Source organism: Aythya ferina (genome assembly GCF_964211825.1).
Source record: "Aythya ferina genome assembly, chromosome: Z".
Classification (NCBI taxonomy): domain Eukaryota; kingdom Metazoa; phylum Chordata; class Aves; order Anseriformes; family Anatidae; genus Aythya; species Aythya ferina.
This window is the reverse complement of record NC_140299.1, coordinates 47,420,556-47,438,336: the sequence shown is the minus strand read 5'-3', so window position 1 is coordinate 47,438,336 and position 17,781 is coordinate 47,420,556. Positions and strand designations below refer to the sequence as shown.

General features: G+C 44.6%; 1 protein-coding gene across 5 annotated transcripts in view; it reads left to right on the top strand.

Annotated features, from left to right (window-relative positions):
- SEMA4D (semaphorin 4D) overlaps nt 1–17,781 on the top strand; it is a 99,162-nt gene that overhangs the window by 21,551 nt on the left and 59,830 nt on the right. The window contains exon 1 of one of the 5 annotated variants that reach the window (XM_084503163.1): nt 16,950–16,970. The exons of the other annotated variants lie outside the window; for them this stretch is intronic. The gene's annotated coding sequence lies outside the window, so the exon portion shown is untranslated. Of the gene's footprint in view, nt 1–16,949; nt 16,971–17,781 lie in introns of those variants that run through there. 5 annotated transcript variants of the gene reach the window in all.

Genomic DNA, 17,781 nt, shown 5'->3' with positions numbered 1-17,781 from the left:
GGTATAAAATCAATTTAGGAGGCGGAAACCATTGCCAGTACTTGTGTGTGAAACCATTTGTGCGGATGATGCTGACTTACACCGAGAACACGCACTCCTGTGTTTATACTCTTAACTTCACGATGCTGACGTGCTGAAGTGGTGCCTCTCCAGAGATGTACGTACGCTGTCTCAAGTGTCCCCCTTCACGGTAGCTTTTTGTGACATTCAGCGCAATTCACCTTGACATTTACTCAAGTAGTTTTCTATTGAAAGGATATTTTAGCTATCTCATCGTAAGGTTTACAAAAGAAATGAGTTTAATTGCTCACATCGAAGCGCTCACCCCTCCCACTTGCACACATTCTGCAAGTGAAACGTGTTAATCCCCTCCTGCCCTCCCCCCATTGAAGAAGCCTGATACGTTTCCTTTTGCATTAGTTAGGCCTTCTGGGAAATACATGCAGAAATAAAAGGCTTTTCTATAGCCCTTTCTCCCTCAGGAATGCATAGAAACCAGCTCCTTGGATCTGTTCCACAATTTGAAACTTGATTTGCGGGGGGGGGGGGGAGTCTATAATCCTATGCACATGTTACTGAGAGAGACCTAATTAAAATTTGAGGTAGAGGTGCAGGTTCTTAGAGGATCTCGCACTACTTTTTCGAAAAAGCATTTCATGTGCCTTATTTGCAATCCGTATGTTGTGCCGAGGCATGTTTCCGAAGCAGGTATGTAAAGCTCTCTTAGCTATATGACCTTTGGTTTTCCATCCTCTTTATTAGCAGCGTGTACCCAGACAGCCTACACAGAAGGGGCTTCTTTTGTTTATAAAGATTACTTGAGGATGGTGATGGTTTCTCGGCTGCTGACAGTATTCACACATTTTACCTCAGCTACAGCAAAAGGCGTGCCCTTTGCCGGGGGGCAAATATTCGTGCATGCTCGTTACACGTCCATGAAAACCCATGGGAAGAGGTGCTGCGGGGTTTCACAGTGATGTTGAGATGTTGGTTGATGTCAGTGCCGTACTGAGGGCAGAAAGGCTGGTGTGTAGCCTCAGAGCGTTGGGACAGGCAGGAATCCCAGCAGGCTGGGCTGGGGTGACCATCACATTGCTAAGTAACCCAAGCGCTGAGATACCTGCGTGGTTCGGTAGCCCTTGGGGCTTGTAGGTACTGGATCCTCCTCGGATCATACCTGGCGTTAGCCCAGGACGGGCATGCTGGTGCCCACAAGGTTGGTGAGATAAAAGCAGCGGTGTGGTGGCTTGGGCATAAGCTGCTGTCCATGCTGCTGGGCGTGTGCCAGTGCCCATGCTCTCCTTCTCCTGCCTGAGTGTGCCTGGAGGCGAGTGAAGTGTGAACTTGAGCTCTTCTATGGGGACAGTGTGACTGAACCCAAAGATCTCCTGTGTCTTCACTGTATTTTCCCCCTGTACTCAGCTCTGGTGAGGCTGCACCTCGAGTACTGTGTTCAGTTTTGGGCCCCTCGCTACAAGAAGGACATGGAGGTGCTTGAGCGGGTGCAGAGAAGGGCGACGAAGCTGGTGAGGGGCCTGGAGAACAAGTCCTCCGAGGAGCGGCTGAGGGAGCTGGGCTTGTTCAGCCTGGAGAAGAGGAGGCTCAGGGGCGACCTTATCGCTCTCTATAGGTACCTCAAGGGAGGCTGTAGCGAGGTGGGGGTTGGCCTGTTCTCCCACGTGCCTGGTGACAGGACGAGGGGGAATGGGCTTAAGTTGCGCCAGGGGAGTTTTAGGTTAGATGTTAGGAAGAACTTCTTCACTGAAAGGGTTGTGAGGCATTGGAACAGGCTGCCCAGGGAAGTGGTGGAGTCACCATCCCTGGAGGTCTTTAAAAGACGTTTAGATGTAGAGCTTAGGGAAATGGTTTAGTGGGGACTGTTAGCGTTAGGTCAGAGGTTGGACTCGATGACCTTGAGGTCTCTTCCAACCTAGAAAATTCTGTGATTCTGTGATTCTATTGGCAACCACGGGCAGAAATAGTTTCCTTGTCCCCACAATAATTGCATGTGTTCATATGTAGGTTGGAAAGAAAACAGCCAATTTTCGAGTCTCTGGTGCTCTCCAGGTAATCTAAGCAGAGGCAGTGCTGCTGCCTCTTGGCACAGTTGAGGCAGTCCACGTAACGCTGGGGAGGCAGCTCCTCCTCACCATCAGCAGCCTCATTTCCATTGCCAGCAGAGCCAGCCTAACCTTCTCATGTCCCTATACAGACCCCTGGAAGTGGCGGTGGGGCCTGTGCGGGGCCGTGCAGCCCTGCTCCCAGCCCGGCTGCGGGGGCAGGAGCCGCCTGAGCTGGTTTTGCTGGGGAGAGGAGCGCCGGGGGAGCCACGGCGTGATCGGTGTGGTGGTGAGCCACGGCATGCAAACGGGCACCGACAAATTAGGGTTGAATCTGACTGGGCTGAAGCGACGGGTTCTTTCAGCTGATGAAAATATTTCATAAATATTGGCTTGTTTTCAGCTGCTATCTAGTGTGGAACTGTAGGTCATACTCCTTGGCAGTCGCCGAAGAAGAAAGTTATTTTCATTCCACGCCTCTCCCTGGAGCGAGAGATTATAATCTCAGTGATGACAGGTTGTCAGGTTATCTTCTTCTTTCTCCCCCCAAGTTTTAGGAAGGAATTGCAGGGGACTTGGTGCAGGAGACCTGTTGCACGACGTCCTCCTTTTGATGCCGCCGTCTTTACTTCCCAGCTCAGCTCAGTGATTTCCTCTGCTCCTCAGCTTCTTCAGCCTGGTCTAATAACAGCATCCGGCCCCAAAACGTCTCTTTGCTGACAGTTATAGACCTGACTGTATGTATTCTGTTTACTCTCCAATTTTAATTTCAGGTTGGCGTTTGATCTTGTTTGTTCAGGCCCAGATTTTCACTGTCTTGTTTGCTCTCAGGAGGTGGCATTTTGTTCTGTAGGCTGTCTTGTTTTGAAAATGGACCTTCATCAGATAAGGACGGCTGTCTGTAAGGTGAGAAAAGTCAGGGTGATCTGTTGCGCAGTCTTTTGGGTATATTTTCCAATGCTGACCAGCTCACATTGATTAATTGCTTTTCTGCTAATGAGTTGGGGACTATTTTCTGCGTCTGTGTGACTGTAAGTGGATGATGCTTTTTCACAACTCCCATTCTGCTGGGTAAGTAGTTTTCCCAAGATGTAATATGCTACTTCCAACCTGTATTGTAATTATGCTGGGCAAGCCGTGGCTTTTAGTGGGGAAAAGTCATTCAGTAATGGCTTTGCATACGGGAGGCACTGATTTGCCGCAGAACTGTCTGGCTTCAGGTAACCCTTACGTGACAGTTGCCGTGATGTTTGCTGGTCCACTTGATTTAATGCCATGTAACTAATTAGGTAAGAAGGCCAAAAGCAAAGATTAGTGTTTGAATTTGAAAATGGTTAACTGTTGTGGATTGATATGTATTTCATAGGATCATACACTATCTATATATATCCCATATGGTAGTACTGTTTGCTTTGGAATGGTGGACAAATTCTGAGAGAAATGTTGGAAACCATAGCTGTTTAATAATGTGGTCGTAACCTCAAATCAAGGAGTAAGATATTTTTATTTTTAGATATGCAAAAACCTTTCTATGTCACAATTTGCATCACAGGGACAGAATGCTGTGCAGCTTCTCTTTAATCATTTTCCTGAAGGAAAGGATGCTGTAGGGTGGTTGAGTCTTGAATCTGTTTGTTGAAGGCTGCCTGGAGAATAGAATGTACTTAATCAAGTAGTGTGTGTTTATCTAGCACTTTAAGCTTCTAGTTCGCCAGGTTTGTATTCTCTAGTCTGCTTTCATTTCAAATAATATGTTAATCCGTGAAATCAGGTTTGGTTATGGGGAAGAATGTTAGAACTTGTGAGGACTCATCTGATACATGAATTTTTCTGCAAAAGCTTTTTTTTTTTTTTTTTTTTTTTTTCCAGTAGTGAAAAGTGAAAGCATTTCCATTCATGTATTTTTGAATTTTAAAGAACTAAAAAGTGAGCTGTGGCTCGGCTCCTTCCTGTCAAAACGGCATATAGAGAGCTTCCTTTCCAGGTACTACAGGAATCACATGCCTTCACACAAGAATTCATGAAAATGAATGTCTCAGACTTTAATGCTTTTCCCTTTGCTTTGGCAGGGGACCATGTGCTTTTATGAAGGGTGTAGCATTGCTTTGTGTGCATGGGTCACGAGTGCAGATCAGGTGGGTGTTTCGTAAGCTAGAATTGAGTAACAGGTAAATTTATTTTTGAATTCTAGTTATAAAGGAAATGTGTTTGATGATGAGGTTGTAGGTGGCAAAAATTTGGAGATATAGCGTGTGAACTGCCTCGGGAAAAGAGGGTTGACCCTTCTGTTGAACTAATTGATCAGTTAATGTGTTCAGCAGGGATAAGGCCCCTTTTAAGGTTCCGATAAATCAGTTGCGTGGTTTAACATCCAGCAAAACACTTTTTATAAAATAATAAAACTGTCTGGTGCTGTGCCTTGAATTCTTAATGTCAGATGACGGCTGCTGGGCTCGTGCGTCACCTTCACTTCTTCAGCCACGTCTGAAGGCTGGCGTTTGGACAACGCTCGTCACGGTGTGCTCTGGAAGCAGTCCGCCAGCTGGACTTGGTGACACGTGTCGGTCCCCTCCAGCAGGAACATTTCTGTCCCCTCCTTCCTTCTCCTGATGTGTCAGCGCCTGTGGAGCCAGGACTCCTGCACTGCTGTGGCCCGGAGCTGGTGGCAGGCCACAGGCCTCTGTGTCTGTCACATCCTGTTGCAGACAGACGCCCACGGTCATGGGTGGACGGCCACCAGCGTCTCCTGCGCCCGTGCAGCGCTGTGCCTGGGTGCTCGTCCCTGGCAGCAAGCTGTGCAGGTGTACCTGGTCTCTGAAATGCTTTCTTTTGTTCAGGACTGCTGGAGCTGAACCAGGCACTTGCTAACGTGTCCTGACTTACCAGAAGGAAGCATATGTTGTTTTTTTTTTTTCCCCTGCCTTGGTTAATGATTGAGAAAGGTGTGATGCTGCCTAGGCTCCTTCTGGTGCCACGCAGTAGTGCCCTCTGTTTGTAGCAATTTATGGATTTTTGCCTTTTTTTTTTTTTTTTTTTTTTTTTTTTTCTTTAACCTTTTTTTAAACAATTTTCTGTCCTGTGTGCTGCCTTGCTGAGTTTCCTGCCCCACTGTACCCCTGGCTTCCTTTGGTAAGAAGCTGCCAGCGTGCCCTGTGCTGTGGTCAGGGATGGTGAACTTGGTTTTTGCTCTCACTGACTCTTTCTGTTTGTTTTGAAGTGATGCATTTGGTGTGGTTTGGGCAACACAGAGTAAAAGGCTGGTTTGCCAAGTGTAGTGTTTGTCCAGGCTAACCTTCAGTCTGGTGCAGAAAAAGAAACCGAAAAGAAAAGAAAACCAAACCCTCTTGTGAAGCATTTGTTCCCACCGGTCCGGGAGAGGTGGAACTTCCTCTCTCACAACAGCTTCTTTCAAGCATGTGCCCTTACAGCGATGTTCGTAGGGTGTTCTCGGTAACCTGAGCATGTTCTTTGTCCAGGCTGTTACGTGTTTTTTCCAAATGCTGACCCACGCCATTGTGTTTCTGTGACTTGCTGTGCTTGCTTACAGCATAGCATTTTATTAAAATTTATTTATTTATTTTTCCCTTTTAATGTTGCTACGCTTTTTTCCCAAATCCTTTTCTTAAAGAAGTTATTTTTTCTGTGTTACTTAGCTTTTCCGAACAGGTGGTAGCCGTAAGCTTGAATTCCTGTGCTCTCACGGTGCACTGAGTGATCCTCCAGAGACCGCATCAGTTACATCCTCAGAAAGTCAAATCTAAACAGAAGTGACCCACTGAACCAGAAGGGTAACTGCTGGACAACAAAATGCCCTTTCTTTTCTGCCTGTTGTCTTCTCTCTTTCTCCTCCTCCCCACCAGTGAACAAGGCTCCTGTGTCCGGGGGCACGTGCCGTGCTAGGCAGTGCTGGACAGGGAGACCCCGGCCCCTTCGGTGGTGCCTCCTGCCTGGATGTGCCCCCGCTGTTGACGTGCCCTTGTCCACGTAAGGCTGGGAAGCTCAGCTGGGAGGCAGATGTTGAGACCCTCTCTGCCTGAAGAGGGTGGTGGTTGATCCGGGTGAAGGGAAGGGCTTTGCTGACTGGTAATGAATGAAGGGGGGAGAAGGCAGTGAGTCAGAGGGCATAACTTTGTTTTTCCTTGTTACATTTTCTTTCTTTCCTCTTGGAAACTTTTTTTTGTGGATATTTTAGCTGACAAATGAGGAGGGTTTTTTATTTATTTCTTAAGAAAACGAAAATTGGACTGACGCTGAAGAAAAGAACCTGTGTTTGTGGAACATGCGAGGTTGTGCCACGTCAGAAATCTGTTGTTACTGTCTCAGCTTCTCCTACATCTGTACTTCACCAAAAGAACTTCTGCTTCTTTACCCACATGAAGTGGTCAACGAAAGGGTGTAGAAGTGCTGTAAAGCTTAATTTCTTCTTCCCCACCCAAGGAGCTCTCCTTCTGCACCAGTGCGGCTGAACTTGCATCATTTAATGAAATATCTTGGTGTTCTGAGATAACAGCTGAAAATGTTTCTTTTTCTTTTTATAAAGAATGAGAAGGAACAAAGCGATGTCCTGAGCCATGCCCCTGGTGTTGTACAATGAGATTAATGTGTTTTATAGATTATGCAGAGTAAGTGCTTGCTGGAAGCTTCAGGCTCCTTGCAAGAGCTGCCTCTCGACACCCCCAGAGGCTGCTGAGCTGAGTCATGGCTCTGAGCTTGGTTCCATCGAGAAGGTGAGGTCTTGGACAGCCACTGTCTGAATGCCTTGTAAAACAGATTTAAAAGCCATGGCCAAGGACTCCAAAGGCAATTTTCTGCTGCTGTCATTTGTGTGTTTGTTTGTTTTTTGTAGTATCTGAGCCATGGCAAACTGGTGCTGTCTGTCCTTGGTTTGTGGAGGGCAAACCAAGTTTCAGTGACAGCTTTTGGCTTTGTAGCTGCATGTTTATTTTTTACGTTTTCCTTCCTGCAAGTACTTAATGCATTAATTTGTTTTTTGTGGTTTCACTTCATTGCTTACAAGGGTTTTCTTCCCTCTAATTCATAGCTGTTGTTGCCTACCTCTGTTTCAGCTTCATACATCATTTCATCTGTACCCTAATTTAAAAGCAGAGACTTCTGAAAGTATGTGTGTAAGAGAATGGCTGGTACTTAGGAGAATTATAGCTTACATCTACTCTTTATTTTCTTTTGGTTTATTTCGAAGATAGTGCTAAGGCATTCTTTCTTAAACTTAAGGCCATAAAAAGTAATGAGTTTTAAGCCATTGTTTAAAGTCACCATCTGTCATTTTCTCCAGATTATCACTTACAGGCACTTGACATGAGCCAACCCAGATCCATATTGCTAATTGAAAAACACTTTCTCCCTCCATGAATTCCTAAATCTTGTGGGCTCATTACATAACCTGACAGTAACAGGCTGTAATAGAATAAATCACTACCATTAGAGGCCCTTACCTGCCTTACCACGTTTTTTATTTTTGTTCAGGGGTTCATTCCTATCTTTTCTCATCTCTGCAGCTTTGGACATCATTTCCTCCGTTTTGCTATTTTCAGGAAAATTGGGGTGAAAGAAAGCATTTATATTGCTCTTTTGAATTGGGCTGCATGCCAACTGATTGCTATTTGCAGTTAGGGTAGTTAATGAAACATTTACTTTAGAAACAATACGAGTATGAATCAATTTGTTTTTAAACATGTCATACAAATTCATGGAACGCTGCCACAAGTTCAAAATCCCCCTTGTGCTCTTTTATGTAAGGCTTCTTGTTCTGCTAAATGTTTTGCAGTGTGTTGGTGTTAATTCCGTTTTACTGAAGGATAACTCTGTCCTACCACAAATGTTTTTGAGGAAGAGTGTATCTCATTTTTAGAGACATTTGTCTCGTAAGTGTCACATTCAGACGTCAAAATGTCATATTGTGTTTGTAGGTCTGAAGAGCACTGGATGTGACAACTTGGGAGAAAGGAAGGAGAGAAAACTATCCTTCCTTGGGAGGCATTTTGTCCTGCCTTTTCTAGCTAATGATAATGGCTGAGTGGTATGATGTTGACTGGCAGCATTTGTGGAAGGGTGCTGAACAACTGTAACACACAGCTTTTAGAGTGTTGTCTTATTTTCTTTTTATAACTAAAACTTTTTAGCTCTTCTTTCTGTGCGAGGTCTCTTTTGTTGTTGAGCCTGTTCTTGAGAAGCAATGCTACCTGCAGACATTCAAGTCCTTGTTGACTGTCTACAACCATCACCTTTTGTTCTGCGGACGAACATGTGAAGAAAAGACTAACAATGGCTTCATTATGCCATAGTTCCTGAATGTGCTGCTGACTGATGGGTAACGAAGCGTCAGCTTTAATTAATGGACACTCTGTTGCTGCAGTCCATTGGAACTGTGCTAGCAGGCCCAGCGCTCTGTGATGTGCTAACTTATGTGAAGATTTAATCTTTGGCCTTGAAGATCTTTCAGAGTGGCGTGAGAGCTGTAACCTCAGAGTCTGCTGATAGACAGGCAGTTCAGGCTGAAGCTAGGGACTGTGAGTTAGGGCTCAGCTGCTCCAGAGCCCCGCTTTCCAGCCACAGGCTTAGCAAACAGCTCTTCTCGTGGGGACATGAGTGGGTACCAGGGTTTTAGTCACAGACCACCAGGGTTTTGATCACAGACCTCCAGGTTCTTCCTCAGATGACTTTCCAATCTAAGTTTGATTTCGTACCTGTAACGCTGTCCCTTTTGGGAACCTCTGGTAGTGTGTATTTATAGCGAGCAGGACATACGTAAAATAAAATACCGCATCTGCGCTGCGCAGGGGTGCGATGCATGAAAAGCAAAGGTTAAAAATAATAAAATGCCCATGTGCATGAAGGCCTTAGTTGTATGTTAACATCCCTTTGGCAGCTGTGAGGTGCTCTGGCCATCGTTTTAGAAGAAAGCAGCCGCCCCTGCCAGCTGCGCACACCAGCCACAGACACGCTGTGTTCGGTCCGTCGCTGTTCGTTGATCCGGAGAGGGCAGTCATCGACTGCTCACTGCTCTGTCTGCTCCTCCAGCCTTGCTGTGGTGAGGATCTTCTGATGGGAACGTCGGTCTGGCTTGCAGCGGGTCAGGCGGGGAGTTTTTGGTTAAACATTAGTTGGTTTCCAACTGTTTCCTCAAAGACCGGAGCCCTTCGGATGGATTTTGCTCCCTGATTTTGCAGCCTGAAGCTGTGCCGAACTGGGGCTGTGTTGTTTGTGTCTCTGTCACACAGGCAGCGTGTGTTTTTGCCACTCCGACTGTTTTTGTTTTGCAAGACGAGCCTTTATGGTACATTCAACATGGGGAAAGTAAGCTAAAATATGCAAAAAGTGCTTGTTCATACTTTTTTGGGATATCCAGGCAGTGAAACCAACCTGTGGCAGAAATTGTACTCGCTAAACTTGTGGTTCAGGGGTTTATCTGCTCTATCTTACAGCATTCAAATGGCTTTTAGCACTGGGAAGTCAGAAGATAGATAAAAGTCATCAAGCAGGCTTCTGCCCAGGTGACGTGAGCCTCTCTTCCACTTCAGTGGTCCTTCTGGGTGCTGCTGCTCACTGTTTTGCAGCCCTGTGGCCCTGCTGGGGCACATCAGCATGGGAACTGAAGGGTACCAAAGACTTCAGAGGGCTTCGTGACCCTCTGTGAGCAGCTCTTGGTGGGAATGGTGCGATGAAGGTTGGGCATCACTGTACGTAACTGCAGGGAGGGCTCAGGAGGCACCGGGGATGGGGCTGCAGCTCGCTGGAAGGGGCTGCAAGGGTACTTGTGGAGGGACAGGAGCCCTGACATGAGGCTCTCAGAGCCTGTGTCCCCCAGCCACCCTCTGCGCCTCTCGGCTGGCGTTTGGCCGGGCTCTCATGCTGTTGGCAGGAGCATCAGGGAGGTGGATCAGCCTCCTGCATGCTGTGAGTTGCAAGCACGCTTCTGACTTCTTGTCAAGCCTCCGTGCCAGCGCCAGGAGGACGCTGACGTGCAGACCTGGGTAGCCTCATACTGGCAGCAGGACGGGGGTCAGCAGAAACACAAACCTGCGAGGAGCTTGATGGGTACCTACAGGCGCTTTGTTCAGTGACAGCAGCTGCTCTGGTCGCTTCCACCCTTTTATTTTCCCCGGCTGGCAGAATTTCAGTCAAAACCTCAGTGCTGTCCAAAACCGCACTTCTGCACTGTTAAAGACATGGGGCATATTTTTCTTGAAAATTTGCAGGTAAATGAGTTCTTACATGTTTCCTCATGCTAATATTAAATCAGTGAGCTGCATTCAGGTACTGACCTGGCAGAAGAGTAGCACCTCACAACTTCCACTTCTGCCCAGAAAACCAAATGGCTCAGTTTCTCAGCAGGATAAAATTTTTGATCCAACACAAAGTGTTAAATTTCATGTTTTCCTGTATCTCTGAGAACAAGGTAAGACAGCTACGTGCACACAGAGCTTTTTCAATCCCTGAGCGTGGTGTATGAGTTACATATTTTCTGCTATCAGAGTGTCGTTCCAGACACTGTCAGCTTGGTGGTTGTATGAGTCTCCTCTGAGTTTTTCTGTCTGGTCCTGTTCGTCTGGTCCCTCAGGCGACGACGTTCTGCCCCTGGCTGTGGAGGTGGAGAGGAGATCAGGTCTGCTGTTGGCAAGTCTCTGCATCTTCATTAATGTTCTGCTAATGTTTGTTCAAAGTCTCTTCCCTCTCCTGCCCGCCACACTTCAAGCAAGTGAGCTTTGGGGCTTTCCCTGCTGAGCGAACTTCAAGCAGTTGCTTGTTAGTTCATGACCTCTTTAATTCTTGGTAACACGGATCAGACACCAGCCAACAAGGGGGAAAAAATTGCCTGCAGAGATGTGATTCTAGCACTAGCCTGAAAAATACATGTGCTTTTGCTTTTCGTGTTTTTTCTATGTATCCCAGAAAGATTCCCTGCAAATCTTCTTGGATCAGAGAGGTGCTGGAACAAGTAACAGGATGGGTTCCTGCTGCCCTGCTTTCAGTTAAAACCTTGGTAAAAAGAAGTTGTGTTTGGGGGGCAGCAGTGTTTCTGCCTTTGCTGCATTACTGGAGGATGCCAGCTTTATGTACCTGGGGTTTGAGTGGCACTGCAGCAGGGGGGATGCCGGGCACCTCCCATGCTGTAAGGAGAGGAAAAGGGTGAGTGAAGGTGCCGCTGAAAGGCAGTTCACTACATGGCCATGGGCAGCGGAGCACAGGCTCCTCTGCCACCTTTGGTGGGAAGGTTGTTTGCTTCTCTTTCAGGCAGTGATGGGAGGTGGTTTTGGCTGCCAGTTTTATGGTCTGAAGGCAGGAAAAATTACAGGCAGCTTCACTGAAAGGGGGCATGTGATGGATGCACTGGCAGCGCCAGCGTCCGAAAGATTTGCAGCAAGGCCTGTGCTGCTGTCAGTCTGCCAGATGCACCTTACCACAGAGGGCGAGGCTGGAGCGGGTTGGTTATTTCGCAGTCCGGGCACAATTTAACATGCCAGTGCAGAGGAGGTGAGGTGCGTGCTCCTGTTTTAAATCAATGGAAGTAGTAAACAACCTCCTTACACCGTTCTTGTCTGAATTACAGGGTGGTTTTGCCTTCTCCAAGCATGAAATGCTGTGTATCTTCAACACCTGTGGCACCACGCTGGTGTTTTCTGCTTTGCTTTTAATGAACCTCCTGTTTTAATTGTATAACCATGCAGGATGAGGAAGTGGCACCACTTGCAACTGAAGAACTGGCTTCTTGTCGAAGTTGAGTTTTGGTGATACAGTCCCTCCGGTAACCTTGGCCTACTTTAGGAGCTGTCTCTGTCAGACAGATCCTGTTTCAGATGAGTTAGCTATGCCCATGACTGTAGCAGCACGCTTGCTTTTGGAGAATCCTGGCACTGGATAAAAAATGATGTCTGAGTCTCTGTGGTACCATCTCTGCTTCTGCTTCTCACTGCTGCGAAGTCCAAAAATGACAGCCTTGCCTTTGTTGCTCTCTGAATGTGAAAAGGCTAAATTTGGAATTCACACTTTTTTTTTTTTTTTAAATGAATACAAGACGAGTTTTTATTATAAAAAAATCTGGGAGAAAAAAATGTAAATTGTGATCATATTTCAGTTTCTTTTTTTTTTTTTTTTAATGCTGAAGGAAGCTTGGCTTTGTGAACAGCAACTTGACACAAATTTTCTAAAGTGTGATCACAGAACTGGGATTTTGTCATTCAGTGCTGCAGGAGCAGAGTAGCTGTTCATGCTCACATTTCAGTGTGGAACTTTGCTGTATTTTAATAGCAGTTTCACTTTGATTTTGCCTGTTCCGTGCTACTGCTGTGAATATGGCTGGCTACAGGTTATTAATGAAGTTTTGAATAGCCAGTCTAGTATGTTAGATATAGCTCCTACTGAGAAGCTATGCCTTTTGAAAACTTATGTCATAAAACCCATTGGGAACAGGGAATCTTCTCCCTTTCTTGTCCCCCTACCTACTGCAAAGTCTTGCCATAGAAGCCATGAAACCCAAAACGCTGCACGATGCTTCTGCTTGTTTTGTGTTTTTAGAGTCTGCTCCCTTACAAATACAATTCTGTTTTTACACTCCATTATACCACTCATAATTTTCTTGAGGTTTCTGGTGGTGGTGTTTTGTTTGTAGCTGTACACAATGATCAGTTGTGTGGAAAAGTGATCTAGAAGCACCGGGCTAAATTGAAGGCTCCGTTGTGCTTGGCGTTGTGGTGAATGTACATTCAGTTCCCAGATGACCTGCAGCACACTATTAATTTTGGACTCTTATTGGAAATACCTTGCAACAGAATTTTTCCTTTTTGAACCTGCATTGTATGTAACCTGTGTGTTTTCCAGTTGGAAAAGCACACTTACGTTTATTTATACTGCCAGGTGCAGCAGAAGCTGATCGTACGCAGTAGTATATCACCTTGAAAAGTCATCTTTTAAGTCTGCTGCCAAATGGGTGCTGACAGACAGGAAATTGGAAAAGCATACGTGTAAGTATCAAAATGTTAGAGTGGGTATCTGTTACGTGTCCGTGTGTAAAAGCAATGACTTCATGCAGGAGACGTCCCTGTGCTCAGGTTGTCTGTGTGTGTGTTCGCCTCTTCCTGTCTCTCACGCCCACACAGGGGGCAGATGGTGCTGATGTTCAGCCTATTGGCTGAGTGTGGTCACGGAAGGTGTGTGTTCACTCGTATGAGAGCCCTTTCCTGTGGTCCCTACAGCAGTTTTTCTTTCAATCTGTATCTTTGGGCTGGTATTTTGCAGATGGGTTGGATAGAGCTTTTGGAAAATGAACGAACATGCATTTTTCACTTCTTTGTTAAGCTTATGTGGTACTGTAGTGTAAGAGGCATTTTAACATCGTGGATCAGTTAAATAGCTTCAATGATTTGACGTGTTTGTTTACTTTACCAAGTAACATAAACTCAATTACAACAAAAGCAAGCACTGCAAGCTTCAGTTCTGCACGTTGCAATTTTCTGTTTTATCTCCTTTCTTTGAAACTAAATATTACCAGACTTCTTGTCAATGATACGCGATACGAGATGTATGTGCAGATACTGAAGTACCTTCACGTACGTATGAGCACAGCGTTTTCAGTAATGTTTTTTCTGCTTTTTGCTTTGCTGCTTGCAAAGGTTGTAGCCTTGGGATGCTAGCCAGGCTTTGAACTGTAAAAGGGAACATAAAGAATGCAGGATGTTTTTGCAGGAGCACATTTAGCTCAGCTATGAGCAGATGGCTTCATTAAATTCTCTTTAGGAGCAAGGAGAGCAGATTCTGCTTCTGGGAGAATATTGGCCAAAGCAACTACTTTTACATTGCAATTCCAAGTTTGTGGCAGGTAGTAAGAATATTTTTATCAATTTTATTTAAAGTGATCAGTCCAAGTACCTTAAAAAAAAAAAAAATGAAGTAGGGTGTAGCCTCCACTTCATAAGCTGATAGGCACAAACTAGGACAGAAGATTTAATATTTAATCATCACACTTTCTACATGTATTTTAAATACTGGGCAGGGAAACTCTTGCTTTGTTTTTTGCTTCTCAGTCCTGAACATTTTCATGTAGTTTTGTTGTTTGCCATAAAATTGTGTGGTTTGTTTTGTGTTTTTGCCTTCTCCAGAGAATTAACAAAAACTGCATGTGTAACTAGCTCTATTTATAAATAAGCTGTGAAGGAGAGTGATGTCCAGAAAGTTTCTCTCCCATCTAATAAAAGACTCCTAGCAGTAGCATTTCAAAGGGTCTGTTTATTCCGGGGTTCGGTGTTGTTGTGTGGATCAAAGTTGTGTTATGTGATCAAAGGTCAAAATAAACGTTATGAGGAAATTAGGATCATAGACTATACAAGTTGGAAGGCACCCACAAGGATCATCGAGTCAACTCCTGGGTCCTCAAAGCTTGGACCTAAGCTATAACTAGGTATAGTTTCCTTGATTTCTACCCACCCTAAAATTAAAACACAAACCTCAGAGTTTTGCTTCAAGGCAAGTACGCATGAGTTATCATATATTGGGTTTGAGGTTGAATAGCCTGCTAAAAATGGAAGAAGGTGTGTTGGACTTTAAAGATGGGGATGGATTTAAGGAGAAGAATATGAAGCTGGAGTTTTTGGTTCTTGAGGATGGGAAGTTAGAGATGAGAGAAAGTTTTACCTGTTAAGCCCTATCAGGGTTGTGTGTTTCCTTTATTTACTTAATTATTTTAAATTATATTTGGAGGCAGTAAACCTGGTAATAGGGAAGAGAGTGTTGTGCTGTTGTGGTAGAGTTTATTGGTATTGATTATTGCATGTTCATTCTTTCACCTGTGAAATGCCTCTGTTACAAATTAAGTTTTAGCTCATCTCAGTAGCACGAGGAGACTCACAGGGTCTGATGCTGGTAGGCTGAACTCCTGTGTTGTGGATTGTCTATTGGTAAATACTCTGTCCCGGGGAGGATTTGGGCTCTAACCAAGCTGCCTGGCTGGTTTTAGGTCTATAGTCTGTTAAGATGCCTCCAGCAGGTAATCTGGGCCTGTGACATTGAAATGCATACACTGTGAGATCACTGTGTGTGGGAAAAACCTTTATTTATGGCAGTGGTTTGGGATCAGTTTGTCTCATCATATTGAAGCAAACACTTTTGTGTAATAGTCATGTAGAAATCTGTACATGTGTGCTGACAGAAAAACATGTTTGTATAATAGAACAAGTCTGTGTTTTTTTTCCCAAGTTGCTTTTTAAAGGTAAACCAGCAGCGTATATACGTTACAGAAACTGTCTGAACCAGACATATTAACCACTGTTGCTGCAGGAAAACTTGTGCTTAATTAGAATCAATACATTCCACAATGAGAGAAGAAAATGACCTTGGTTTTGGAAGGATGAATTACTAGTGTGTTCCTGTTCTTGCTCTGAGTTTTTCCCTGCATGATCTTATCACAACTTCTTCTAATGATTTTTATACGTATATAGTACCTACTTGTAAAATGTTATCCCTTGTATGTGTTCTCCGCGTGGTGCTAGGAGGTGCTGAACAGCACTACTATTCAGAGAGAATTAGGTTAGTGGACCCACTGTAAATATAATTCAGGCCCTAGTTACCTAGTACCTGCCGCTGTGTGTAAGATAACCTAATGAGAGTTATGCTGGCACACCTTTGTTGGACCTGAGGGTCTGTATCAAAGCTTTAAGTGCAATGCTTTCCACTGCAGTGTGGTGTGTCAGGTATCTTCCAGCATGTCAGATTGTCAGTGTTTTACATAGCTCATTTCTTTGCTGTTTCCCTATTAATGATGGGTACAGCAGCACTGCATAGGGGAGAGAGGGGACCTTAATGAGGACCTCCCTTTACAGTCCAAGTTGGACTGTTTTTACCTTTTCTTTGGAGAAGAATGGAATATTGTATAACTACAGTTACAGTACACGAATAAGTTTTATCAGTACATATTACCAAAAATAGCCTTGTCGAACTGCAGGCCTTGCACGTCCGCTGGACAGGCACTTTGTCATGTATTTGTGTCTGTTATTCTTTTTTGATGTTTTGCAAACATCTCACAACAAAGACTGCTAAGCCTTTCGGACATCTGGGCTGAATCACATTTAACCAGCTTATGTGAGCAAATGTTTCTATCCATTCACATAGAGAGATGTTTGCTATGAAGTCCAGGACATTCTGCCACAGAGATGAATAGCTTAATGTGGTTACGATTAAATAAATTCACTCAGTTTATTCTGACTCTTGCTTTTTCCCATGAATGCAGAAATTTTTGCCACTTTGCAGTCTAGGATTTTTAGACCCATGGAAATACTTTATTTTTGTGCTTTCTGTGTTTATGTTTTGCCAAACATAGAACCTTAACAAATAGGGAGGAAAAAAAAAAACAAAAACAAAAACAAAAAAACGGAAAAACTATCTGCAGAAATACCACAAACCAGGTGCTTCTCATGTCCAGTCAGCATCAGTTTGGACCAAATAATACTCAACATCTGAAAACATCTTTTGCTGCTGGTGGTGATGTTTTTTTTCCTGTACTGAGTAAATTATCAGCTTCCTTGAAACTTGATTTATAATAGCGCCTGGCCCGTATGTTAAAAAGATAAAATGTCTGCTAAGACACAAGTATAAATAATCCTCAGCTGGAGTTACAATCTGCCTTGTTTCTAGAGCTTTCCTAACCTGCAGCAAAGAAAACCAGACTAGCGTTCTCGTATTCATCCTGCAGCTCGGAGCCTGTTGTCAGCACTAGCACTTGTAAATAGGAGCAGCTTCACACTGCTCCGAGAAGCTGCAGAAAGCAGCCGTAGGGGTAAGGATATGAGAACATCTCATGAGCCCGTGGTGGTAAAGGAAAGCTCTGAACCATAAGCTGATACTTCCCTGTGAATGGATGAAGTGGTGCAGTCTCCGGGATGCTGGAATGTGATTTCATTTAAGGTAAACTGGGGTGGCAGTGACAGCCTTTGCCTAAACAGGGAGGAGCTCGAGAGGAACGGCATTTGATGGTGCTTGTGGATCCCTCCCGAAGCAGCAAAGCACTGCTGCAAAAACAGCCTGGGAATGAGTTATTTCCTTCCTCCCTCACAATGCCTCTTTCTCTGCATGTAACAAGAAAATTAAATTATCTGGATATTTAACTTTTTTTTTCCTTTACTTGTGGTCATTGCTGTGTGGACCATCATATGCCCAAGTAAGCTGTGGTTACTCTGTTCTTTTATTACAGTGTCATCTTTGGTGCTGAACATGAATCCAGCTAATCAGCAGTTGTTTATTGTGCAGGTAGAAAATTGAGGTATTTTTACACAATCTTCCTCAAGTTGTGGTTGAAGAAGAACACCTGCTGCATGGGCAGAGAGTCTGAGCAGAGGTCTGTGCTCCAGGCCCTAGATGCTGCCCAAACCCTATCTTGTCTGTGGTCTTCTCTGCAAGGCTCGACTGATCCTTGACTTCCAGGCCTCTAGGTTTGCCTTATCCCCCTGCAGACTTCTGCAGTCTCAGGGACACAATTTTCACAGTAAACCATTTCTGTAAGAGGTAGCTCACTCATGTTTATGTCACAAAATTTTCTCTTTTGGACTACAATTCAAAATATTGAGTTACTTTTTTTTTTTTTTTTTTTTTTTTTTTTTTTGTATTCTCTTAGCATTTTTATTCAGTGTTTTCCATTTAAATTTGGCAGACTGATAGCAGAAACAAACCCATGCTCCTCTGTGGTGCTGATGGCCTCCTTATTGCAGGAAAGAGATTT